This window comes from Hordeum vulgare, chromosome 7H (assembly GCF_904849725.1).
Source record: "Hordeum vulgare subsp. vulgare chromosome 7H, MorexV3_pseudomolecules_assembly, whole genome shotgun sequence".
Classification (NCBI taxonomy): Eukaryota; Viridiplantae; Streptophyta; class Magnoliopsida; order Poales; family Poaceae; genus Hordeum; species Hordeum vulgare.
This window is the reverse complement of record NC_058524.1, coordinates 232,200,070-232,211,992: the sequence shown is the minus strand read 5'-3', so window position 1 is coordinate 232,211,992 and position 11,923 is coordinate 232,200,070.

The following is an 11,923-nucleotide window of genomic DNA, read 5'->3' as shown; positions in this document are numbered from 1 at the left end:
TTGCAGACCTGAAGTGGCGGAACCCTCAGGAGCCTCTGGATTGCGAAGATGCTTGGACTGTGTGTCCCGTGGGGGGTTCGAGCGGCGAGCACCACCTGTGACACAAAACACACACCGAAAACGAGCGACAAAGAGGAGTCAAGGCAATGAACAAGAAAAAACAGAAAAGTAAACACTCATTGCCAAGCACACGAGAAGAGTACACAGAGAGTCCTCCTGGCGGTAGTACCGCTACCCCTGGGGGTAGTACCGCTGGGGTCCTAGCGGTAGTACCGCTACCCCTGGGGGTAGTACCGCTGGGGTCCTAGCGGTAGTACCGCTACCCCTGGCGGTAGTACCGCTGGGGTAGTACCGCTACCCCTGGCGGGAGTACCGCTGGGGTCCTGGCGGTAGTACCGCTGGGGTCCTAGCGATAGTACCGCTACCCCTGGTGGTAGTACCGCTGGGGTTTGATTTTCATATCTGTAATAAAAATAGACCCCATAGATATGGCTACACGAATTTTACGAGGGGCATGGGTTGTGTATGAACATTAAGAACTCGACCACAGCCCTAATCACAAGAGGATCACAAGTACCATCTAAATAAGCACATGCCTAGTCAAGAGAGAGCAAGTTTTAGATCTAATCCAAACATAGTTCAAGTGCTTGATCTAAAGCATGTAAATCCTAGGGCATGGCAAAATAAACAGCAAAGATTCATAGGACCTACACTCCCCTCAAATATCTCCTTCATGCCATCCAAGAACAAGGCACAATATCAAAGACATGGATTCAAACCACCAATGCTCCTAACCCTAGAACAAGAACATCAACCAAGAGAAGAAGGAGAGGAGCTTTACCGGGGTCCATGGCACTTGGAGGAGGAAGGAGAAGTGAAGCAAACCCTCCAACTCAACGGAGAGAAGGAGCTCCACGTATAGAGATTGAAATAGGAGGAGTTCGGGGTTGGGGAGGGAGGAGCCGCGAGGAAGAAGAAAGAGGCAGCAAATAAACGGGCTCCCCCTCCTTTATATAGCCCAAGGGGTACGGGCCAGCGGTAGTACCGCTGTGGTCCGGGCGGTAGTACCGCTACCTAGCGGTAGTACCGCTCGCTGCAGCGGTAGTACCGCTGGGGTCCTGGCGGTAGTACCGCTCCCCCTGGCGGTAGTACCGCTCCCCTGAGACAGCCCTAAAAATTTCCTAGTTAGGTCGTGGTAGATTGGGATCCTGGCGGTAGTACCGCTATCCCCAGCGGTAGTACCGCTAGGGTCCTGGCGGTAGTACCGCTACCCCTGGCGGTAGTACCGCTGGGGTCCTGGCGGTAGTACCGCTGCAAATGTCACAACGGGACCTAGGAGAAGAGAAGAACGTGGGCAAATGACAAGTAAGTGAAAAAAGAAGATAGCACCAAAAATATATACTAACTTGTCATTTTATGTCCTTTCTCCGATATGAGAGAAAGGTGGGGGGTGGTGGCCGAGGCCACCTATGTTTGAGACAAAGGTATGACACCGCGAAGAATTATCCTTGGGTTCATGACCAATGCTCGTCTTTGAAGCACAAGTGCCATTTGGCAATGGCTAAAGTGAAAGACTAGATCGATTTATGCATAATGGGGGGAGGAAAAGTTCATTGAGAGAACAACAATCCCCCTATGTCCATGCCTACATCTAGACCAAGATAGAATGCATAGTGAGGTGCAACATGCCTAGCTTCAATCCACATTACTTGAATCAATGATATTTAGCTCATGCCTTAACTCCCGGAACCTTGCTTCATCTAGAGGCTTAGTGAAAATATCTGTAGGTTGCTCTTCAGTGTGGATGAAGTGAACCTCAATATCACCTAGCTTGATATGTTCACGAATGAAGTGATGACGAATATCAATATGCTTGGTTTTGCTATGTTGCACTGGGCTGAGGGAAATCTTGATAGCACTTTGATTGTCACATAGAAGAGGCACTTTGTCACAAGTGACACCGTAATCCTTTAAAGTTTGCCTCATCCATAGCAATTGTGCACAACAACTTGCAGCTGCCACATACTCAGCTTCGGTGGATGATAGAGAGACGCGATTCTGCTTCTTTGAAGACCAACTTACCAATGAGTGACCAAGGAATTGGCATCCTCCAGAAGTTGAATTCCTCTCCACACAATCTCCTGCCCAATCTGAGTCAGAATAGCCAACTAGATTGAAGTTTGCTCCTTTGGGATAACAAAGACCAAAGTTTGGGGTATGAGCCAAATATCGAAAGATTCGCTTAACAGCCATATAATGACTTTCTTTTGGTGCGGATTGAAACCGTGCACATATCCCTACACTCAACATACTATCCGGTCTAGATGCACAAAGGTAAAGGAGGGATCCAATCATGGAGCGATATACCTTTTGATCCACTGCTTTACCATTGGGATCACTGTCAAGCTTGCATCTTGTTGGCATGGGGAACTTGACCGGTTTGACATCTTCGAGCTCGAACAGTTTGAGAATGTCTTGAGTGTACTTGGCTTGTTTGATGAAGGTCCCTTCTAGGCCTTGCTTAATCTCAAACCCGAGGAAGAACTTCAACTCTCCCATCATGGACATCTCAAATTTCTCAGTCATTAGTGCAGCAAATTCTTCATTGAAGGAATTGTTAGGAGAGCCAAAGATAATATCATCAACATATAGTTGGCATATGAACAAATCCCCTTTAACCCTCTTAGTAAAAAGAGTGGGATCTATCTTCCCAATTTCAAACCCACGATCTTGTAACAACTCAGTAAGATACTCATACCACGCACGTGGGGCTTGTTTAAGGCCATAGAGTGCCTTATTAAGTTTGTACACATGATTGGGGAGCTTGGGATGTTCGAATCCCGGGGGTTGTTTGACATAGACCAATTCATTTAAAGGACCATTAAGAAAGGAACTTTTCACATCCATTTGTTGTAATTTGAAGTTATGATGAGAAGCAAATGCAAGCAACATGCGAATAGATTCTAGACGAGCAACAGGGGCAAAGGTTTCACCGTAGTCGATACCCTCGACTTGGGAATAGCCTTGAGCCACCAATCTTGCCGTGTTTCGAATCACAATCCCATTGGCATCTTGCTTGTTCTTGAATATCCATTTGGTCCCGATGACATTATGTTCCTCCGTTAGCCTAGGAACTAAATCCCAGACTTGGTTGCGCTCGAAGTTGTTAAGTTCTTCATGCATGGACATAAGCCAATCCTCATCATCGAGCGCTTCCTGTACCTGTTGAGGTTCACAATACGAAACAAACGCGTGATGCTCACAATAATTCCAAATCTGTTGACGGGTGGATACTCCCCTTTTCAAACTCTCAAGTACATTCTTCATAAGATGTGACTTGACTCTCAGCTTGTTCGCAATCTTGGCTGCTCAACGCTCCAAGAGTTCTTCATTGGATAACGGGGGAGCATCGACTTGTTTACTTTGCTTGCCCTTGCGTCTTGAGCCTCCCTTGGCACCGGCTGTTGGTGCTGCACAAGGGAATTGTGAGACAGTATCCTGATCATCTTGTCCTTCGACTTGAGCAGGTTCACTAGTTTGTTCTTGTATTTGTGGTTGCTCTTGCTCTTGATCTTGTGCTTCTACTTGGTCTGGATCTCGTGGTTGCGCTTGATCTTGATCATGAGCAGGTTCGGAGTCTTGGGAGAGTGCTTGAATATCATGAGACACATCATCATAGTTGGGCAATTTATCTTGACCTTGAGCTTGTTCATTTTGTTGAGAGTCTTCTCTTTGTTCATCGGAAGCGTGTGGGGCTTGTGGAGGTGATGGCTCCACTTGAGTAGAGCATTGTTCTTCTCCTTCGGCCACAAGGGGTTCCTCAATGGGGAGTATTTGACCAATCCCCATTCTTCTTATGGCTTGGGGAGGAATTTCATCACCTACATCACAAAGACCACTTTGCTCCACTTGGGAGCCATTATTTTCATCAAACTCCACGTTACACGTCTCCTCAATGAGTCCGGTGGACTTGTTGAGAACACGGTAAGAATGAGAGTTTGTAGCATAACCAACAAATATGCCCTCATGTGCTCTAGAATCAAATTTAGCTAAACGTGCACCTTTCTTGAGAATGAAACACTTACAACCGAATACCCGGAAGTACTTGAGATTGGGTTTGTTTCCAGTTAGAATCTCATACGGAGTCTTGTTCAAGCCTTTGCGGATATAGAGCCGATTGGATGCATGACATGCTGTGTTGATGGCCTCTGCCCAGAAGTTATATGGAGATTTAATTCTGCCATCATTGTCCTTGCAGCGTCTATCAAGGTCCGGTTCTTCCTTTCTGCCACGCCGTTTTGTTGAGGGGTATATGGTGCAGAATATTGGTGTTTTATTCCCTCATCACCTAAAAACTCATCCAAGGTTTAATTCTTGAACTCGGTGCCGTTGTCACTTCTAATCATCAAGATCTTTGCTTCATGTTGACGTTGGGCTTCATTAGCAAAGTTGATGACAGTTTGTTGAGTTCCACTCTTCTTTTTGAAGAAATATACCCAGGTATATCTTGAGTAGTCGTCAACAATCACCAAGCAATACTTTCTGCCTCCAAGACTATCAAATGATGGAGGGCCAAACAGATCCATATGGAGAAGCTCCAATGGCCTCTTAGTGTAGATAAGAGTCGTTGGACGATGAGCAGTTTCATGAATCTTTCCTTCAATGCAGGCACTGCAAACACGATCTTTAGAAAAACTCACATTTTTTAGTCCACGAATATGGTCCCCTGTCAGAAGACTTTGCAAAGATCTCATATTCACATGAGCTAAACGGCGATGCCAAAGCCAGCCCACATCAACTTTAGCCATTAAACATGTCGCGGTCTTAGTGGGTCGCTTTGAGAAGTTCACCACATAAAGACCATTTTTGACATATCCAACATAGGCTACTTTAAGATTCTTGATCCTCAGGAGGACCACAGTATCAAAGATTAAAGAATGTGGAAAAACCCATAATTGCAAGTTGACGAACCGAAAGTAAATTGTAGGCAAGTGACTCAACAAGCATGACCTTCTTAATAGATAATGAGAGACGACCACCTTACCAAATCCCAATACCTTTGACGAGGATGCATCGACGAATTGGACATGGGTGGGCATAGATGGAGAAGGATGCACATCCACCACTAAGTCCTTGCTTCCGGTCATATGATTTGTTGCTCCACTATCGAGCAACCATGACACCCCACCGGAAGCAAACTCCTGCAATAGATCAAGGCTTGGTTTTAGGTACCCATTTTTTAATGGGTCCTTTCATGTTAGAGACAAGGGTCTTAGGAACCCAGATCGCCCATTCAATATAACCAACAAATCTGGCATAAACATGCCCATCACTAGCACAACATAAGATACAAGAAGAATTGAGTTTGTCAGCTGTGTTAGTAGGAATAGTTTTTCCCTTCTTGAGGTTTCCATAGTCCACCTTGTTCCTGTTCACCTTCTGAGTCCCCTCACCCTCTTTGACAAAGATGTCCATGAGGGTAGGAGATCGTTTGTTCCTGTTCCTCCTTTTACCTTTTGACTTGGAGGTATGTCCAAGTCCCTCCTTTCCTACAACACCTTTTTGAGTGCTCAAGAGGTCGTTCAGGCTCTTCTCACCTTGTATGCATGCCACAAGGCCCTTCTCAAGTTTCTCCTTTAACTTGGCATTTTCCTCCACAAGATGTACATGCTCACAACATGGATTAGTTGCACAAGCATTATCAATTAACACAAAGGGAGGACAAGTAGAGATCTCCTTGGTAAGCTTTGCTTGGAGTTGATCATGAGACTCTTTCAGAGAGAAATGAACACCTTTCAAGACCTTGTGGGCCTTGTCAAGTTTGTCAAACTCCTCTTTGAGTCTGTCATGGCCAACCCCAAGAGCATACTTTTCAGACTTAAGCATACGAGTAAGAACAACATCATGATCTAGTTTCTTTTGCATTTTAGCGCAGTCATCGTTATATGACTCCTCAAGAGCCAAACGAAGAGTGTGCTCCTTTTCTTGAGCAGTAGATAACTCAGCAATTTCATCGGCATAGTCACGACTATGTCCCTGAAGCTCATAGATGGTCTCCTCATGAGACTCAATGAGGTCAGTGGCCTCACCCAGTTGTTCCAAGAGAGCAACAAAGTGCTTCTTGGGTTCTCCCTTAATAGTGCACAGAAACTTGTCAAGATCATGCTCATTAAGTTCCCCAACATCACTATCATCAACACAATTTAACAATGAAGGAGCAGTAGCGATGTTGGTCTTAATGATGGGAGTTACCTGATTGATACCTTTTGCCATGAGGCACTTGCTGATGTGGTTCTCGTTGGGGGCGTTGAAGAGAGACACCTTCTGGGGAGAGGAAGTGGCAATAGGAACAGTTGCCGTTGCCACTGTATCATCATCATCATCATCATCATCGGAAGGGTACTCTTCAAGGGCCACCATCCCTTTTGGATGGGGTTCCTTCACAAAGTTGTTCTTGATTGGAAATGATTTGGTTTTGTCTTTGCGAATTAGCTTGCCCCCGTTGTCTTCCCTTTTCTCATAGGGACATTCGGCCACGAAGTGACTCACGTTACCAGAGTTATAACATGTCCTTACTCGTTGTTTGGGTTTGAAACCACTCGAGTTGTTCTTGGTGAAGGTGGGTCTTGAGTTCCTCTTGTTACCCCAGAATTGCCTTGATGCCAAAGCCATGTGCTCATGATAGGCATACTTTGTGTCTTCAGGGCAGCTCTCCTCTTCCTCATCCTCTTCTTCTTCTTCAAGCATTGCTTTTGCTTTCAACGCAAGGTTGGGTGAAGTTGTCTTTGAGCGAACACGATCAAGTGCATTGTCGGCTGTTTCGTTCATGATTGACATTGCAATGAATTCATCCAACACCTCACTGGAAGACAAGGAGTGGAAGTCTGGCCGCTGACGAATGACAGATGACATGGCTTTGTTGAAAGGCATGATGGCTTTGAGAAACTTGCGCTTGACCCATGTATCATCCACATCCATGCTCCCATGATCCTTGAGTGCCACAGCAATAGCAGTCACCCTCCGATAGAGATCACGAGGGTCCTCGTCTTCCTTCATCACAAACTCATCGGCCTTATCAAGTATCACTTCATAGTTGGATCGTTGAATGCTTGAGCTTCCCTTCTACAACACCATAATATGCTCCCAACAATCCTTGGCCAATGTGAAGGGACGCAAGTGAGGAAGATCTTCAGGTGGCACTGCGGACTGGAGAATAAACAAAGCGGAGTGATTGTATTGATTTTCTGCATCTTCTCTTGGAGTGAGGTTGCTTGGATCATGGGGATAATATCCTTGCTCGATGATTCTCCACAAGTTTGTTGAGCTGTGATTCAAATGAGACTTAATAGAAAATACCCAGTTATCAAAGTCACCTTTTACAAGCTTAGGAGGAGGACCAACAGGATTAAGACGCGGTGTGGGAAAGGATCCTCCATAGACCATGGGGGGTGGAACTGAGGCATATGTTCCAGTCCCATCCTTTTCGTGAGATGAGGAAGGTCGCATACCTTTAGCCTCTTCCTTAAAGGAGTTGGCCTCCGAATCGGTGACGGTGGGTTTAACCACTATAGCCGGTTCGGGTGGACTTTTAAAACCCTCAATTAACTCTTTAAGCATGGTCTTGACTTCGTTCGTCAAGGACGTCTTGAGGGCGGCCATAGCCGTATTCAAGTCGTCCCTTGTGACCGAAGTCAAGTCCATGGCCTCGGGTTGCCCATGGTTAATTCCCTCTTCGCCTTCCATACTCTTCGGGTGGTTAAACCCTTAATAAAGAGGCGTGGCTCTAATACCAATTGAAAGGATCGATATGGTTGACTAGAGGGAGGGTGAATAGGCAACGACCACTTTTTAATTAATCTTAGCAAGTTAAGGTAAACAACATATGGGTTCACAAATATTACAACAATGGGGTGAACCCTAATGAAGCTAATAACGAGAGCTACTAAGACAAGTAAGAGATAGACGACAACGTAAGCATACACAAAGTAAAGGTTAGAGATAACCACAAGTGGAACTGATGGAGACGAGGATGTGTTACCGAAGTTCCTTCTCTTTGATAGGAAGTACGTCTCCGTTGGAGCAGTGTGGAGGCACAATGCTCCCCAATAAGCCACTAAGGCCACCGTATTCTCCGCACGCCCTCGCACGATGCAAGGAACCGTGATTCCACTATAGGTGCCCTTGAAGGCGGCGACCGAACCTTTACAAACAAGGTTGGGGCAAACTCCACACAAAGCTTGGAGGCTCCCAACAAGACCACGAAGCTTCACCACAATGGAATGTGGCTTCGAGGTGACCTCAACCGTCTAGGATGCTCAAACACCCAAGAGTAACAAGATCCGCAAGGGATTGGTGGGGGAATCAACTTTTCTCTTGGAGGAAGTGTGGATCTAGGCCTTCTCAACCAATCCCTAAAGAATCAACAAGTTTGATTGGCTAGGGAGAGAGATCGGGCACTTTTGAGCTTAGGGAGCAACAATGGAGCTTGGGAGGGTAAGAGATAAGGTTCCATAGCTAGAAGAACCCTTTATATAGTGGGGGGGGGAATCCAACCGTTTTCCCACTCTCAGCCCGAGTCTAGCGGTACTACCGCTGGATGCAGCGGTACTACCGCTAGAACTCCAGCAGTACTACCACTGGCTGCAGCGGTACTACCGCTGGGCCCCTGGTAGTGCATACGCACTACCACCGCCAAGAAAGTCTTCGCAAAAGGTCCGTCCACGTACAACCACTAGCCAGGCGGTACTGAGCTCCTGGAGCGGTACTACCGCTGACCAGGGGCGGTACTACCGCCAGCTAGCGGTACTACCGCTGGCTGCAGCGGTACTACCGCTAGGGCTAGCGGTACTACCGCTTGGCCCAACGGTACTACCGCTGAGGGACCATTTGCACAGAAGAGGGAAACACAAAGGCGGGAGCCACTCCAAAGATGTTGGCAAGGGGAAAATATGTGAAGTGTGCGCGTGCAAAGATTGATTCCACCCAAACCTTTCCACTACGGATCCCCTCTTAATAGTACGGCTTTCCTATGACTCAAATAAAGAGAATTGTAGAGAACGTCGGCCTTCTGTTCCACGAACGAGGGGGCGAGTCGTCTTGTGCCGTTGACGTGTGTTATCTGAAATCTTAATCACACATGGTTAGTCCTTTGCGGTACTGTCATCAATCACCAAAATTACTTAGGCATAAACTATGCCCCAACAGAGGGGCTCGGGCTGTGGAGGGGAACGGGGTGCGGTGGTGAGGGAGGGAGGGGGGCTTTTATAGCGGAGAGGGGTGCTCGGGAGGAAAGTGGAGGGAGATCGGGAGAGGGCCGGCCAGGATCCGGCGAGGAAGGATGGAGATCGGGGTGGGGAAGAAGGAAGGTGGCGGGTGGGGAGATCGGGTCGGCCACGGGGCCCACGTGCAGGGAGAGAGGGAGGGCGAGGCGCGGGATCGGGCAACCGATCCGGATCCAAATCGGATCTCAGCGGTGGGGATCGGCCCAAATCTCGCTATAAAGCGCTGAGGCGTTTTCCAAAAAAAAGTTTCCTTTTCTATTTTTTTCAAAAACAGAAAGTAAAATAAATAAAAAGGGAATAAAATAAAATCCAAATATAGGGGTATTATATACCAAAATTTTCAGAAAAAAAATCTCTACACGTTTAACATTTTTCCAAGGCCAAAATAAAAACTTAAAAAAATGTTTTTTCTGAAAACCCCCTAAAAGCTTTATTTTCTTTTTGCAATTATTTTCTGAATAAAGTTTTGGTTTTCTTCGCTCAAAATATTTCAAAAATGCCCCTGGTTTTGGAGGGTCATATTCCTCCTCTCTTTCTTGCTTGCAAGAATTTATTTCCCGGTATTTCTTGCACGAAGAAAAATAGAAATGCAAAAGGAAAAATTGTAAGAATTCCAATGCCAACTTTATTTCAATCAATATGCATAGATGCTTAGCTACAATTGTAAAACATTCCAAATTAGTAAATTTGGATGTTACAGGAAAAGTATTTTCGTGGCTCTCTCCCGTGGTTTCACATTTTTCGGGGTTTTATAGGCGAAAGAAGTACGGCAGAGGAGCCCCAGGGGGGCCACAAGCCTGCTAGGCGCCCCCCCCCCCCTTAGGCCGCGGCTAGGGAGCTTGTGGCCTCCCCTGGTGCCCTCTGCCTTGGTTGCCAAGCTCCTTGCGTATCTTCTGTTCCGAAAAAAATCTTTTCGGAGGTTTTATTCCGTTTGGACTCCGTTTAATATTCTCTTGTGAAAAAGGTCAAAAACACGGAAAAAACAGGAACTCGCACTTGGCACTGAGTTAATAAGTTAGTCCCAAAAAAGATATAAAAGGTAAACAAAACATCCAAAGTTTGACAAGATAATAGCATGGAACCATCAAAAATTATAGATACGTTGGAGACGTATCAAGCATCCCCAAGCTTAACTCCTGCTCGTCCTCGAGTAGGGAAGTGATAAAGACTGAATTTTTGATGTGGAATGCTACCTAGCATATTTGTCCTTTGTAACTTCTTTCATGTGACATGAATGTTCAGATCCGTAAGATTCAAAACAATAGTTTGCTATTGACATGAAAACAATAGTACTTCAAGAAAACTAGCAAGGTAATCATGAACTTTCGAAATAACAAGGCCAAATAGAGTTATCCCTACAAAATCATATAGTGTGGCTATGCTCCATCATCCCCACACAACGAATTTAAATCATGCACAACCCGGTATTGGCTAAGTAATTGTTTTCACACTCTTACTTTCTAAAACCTTTTTCAACTCTCATGCATACATGAGCGTGAGCCATGGATATAGCACTATAGGTGGAATAGAGTGTGGTGGAGGTTGTGAGGAAAAAAGGAGGAGATGGTCACATTGACTCGGCGTATCAAAGGGCTATGGAGATGCCCATCATTAGATATCAATGTGGATGAGTAGGCATTACCATGCAATGGATGCACTAAGAGCTATAAGTGTGTGAAAGCTCAAAAGGAGAACTAGTGAGTGTGCATCCAACTTGCTTGCTCACGAAGACCTAGGGCAATTTTGAGGAAGCCCATCACTGGAAAATACAAGCCAAGTTACATAATGAAGATTCCCACTAGTATATGGTAGTGACAAAATAGGAGACTCTCAATCATGAAGAACATGGTGCTATTATGAAGCACAAGTGTGGAAAAAGATAGTAGCATTGTCCCTTCTCTCTTTTTCTCTCATTTTTTATCATTTTTTTGTTTGGGCTCTTTGGCCTCTTTTCATATATTTTTTTGTGTGGGCAACTTTGGCCTCTTTTTTTATTTCCTCACATGGGACAATGCTCTAATAATGATGATCATCACACTTTTATTTACTCACAGCTCAATGCTTAGAACAATGATGACTCTATAGGAAATGCCTCCGGTAGTGTAACGGGATGTGCAACGATCTAGCTTGGCGTACGACGTTGAAACATCTCGCTAGCTATCTTACAATCATGCAATGGCAATATGTAAGTGACGACACAAGTCATGAGACGGAACGGTGGGAGTTGCATGGCAATATATCTCGGAATGGCTATGAAAAGGCCATGATAGGTAGGTATGGTGGCTGTTTTGAGGAAGGTCTATGGTGGTTTTGTGTACCGGCGAAGTTTGCGCGGCACTAGAGATGCTAGCAATGGTGGAAGGTGAAAGTGCATCTATACCATGGACTCACATTAGTCATGAAGAACTCACATACTTATTGCGAAAGTTTTGTTAGTAATCGAAACAAAGTGCTAAAGCATACTCCTAGGGGAAGGGTTGGTAGGTGTTAACCATCGCGCGATCCCGACTGCAACACAAAGGATGACAATCAATAAATCAATTATGCTTCGACTTCCTAACATAGCGGTTCACCATACGTGCATGTTACGGGAATCACTAACTTCAACACAAGTATTTCTAGATTCACAACACCGTACTAAC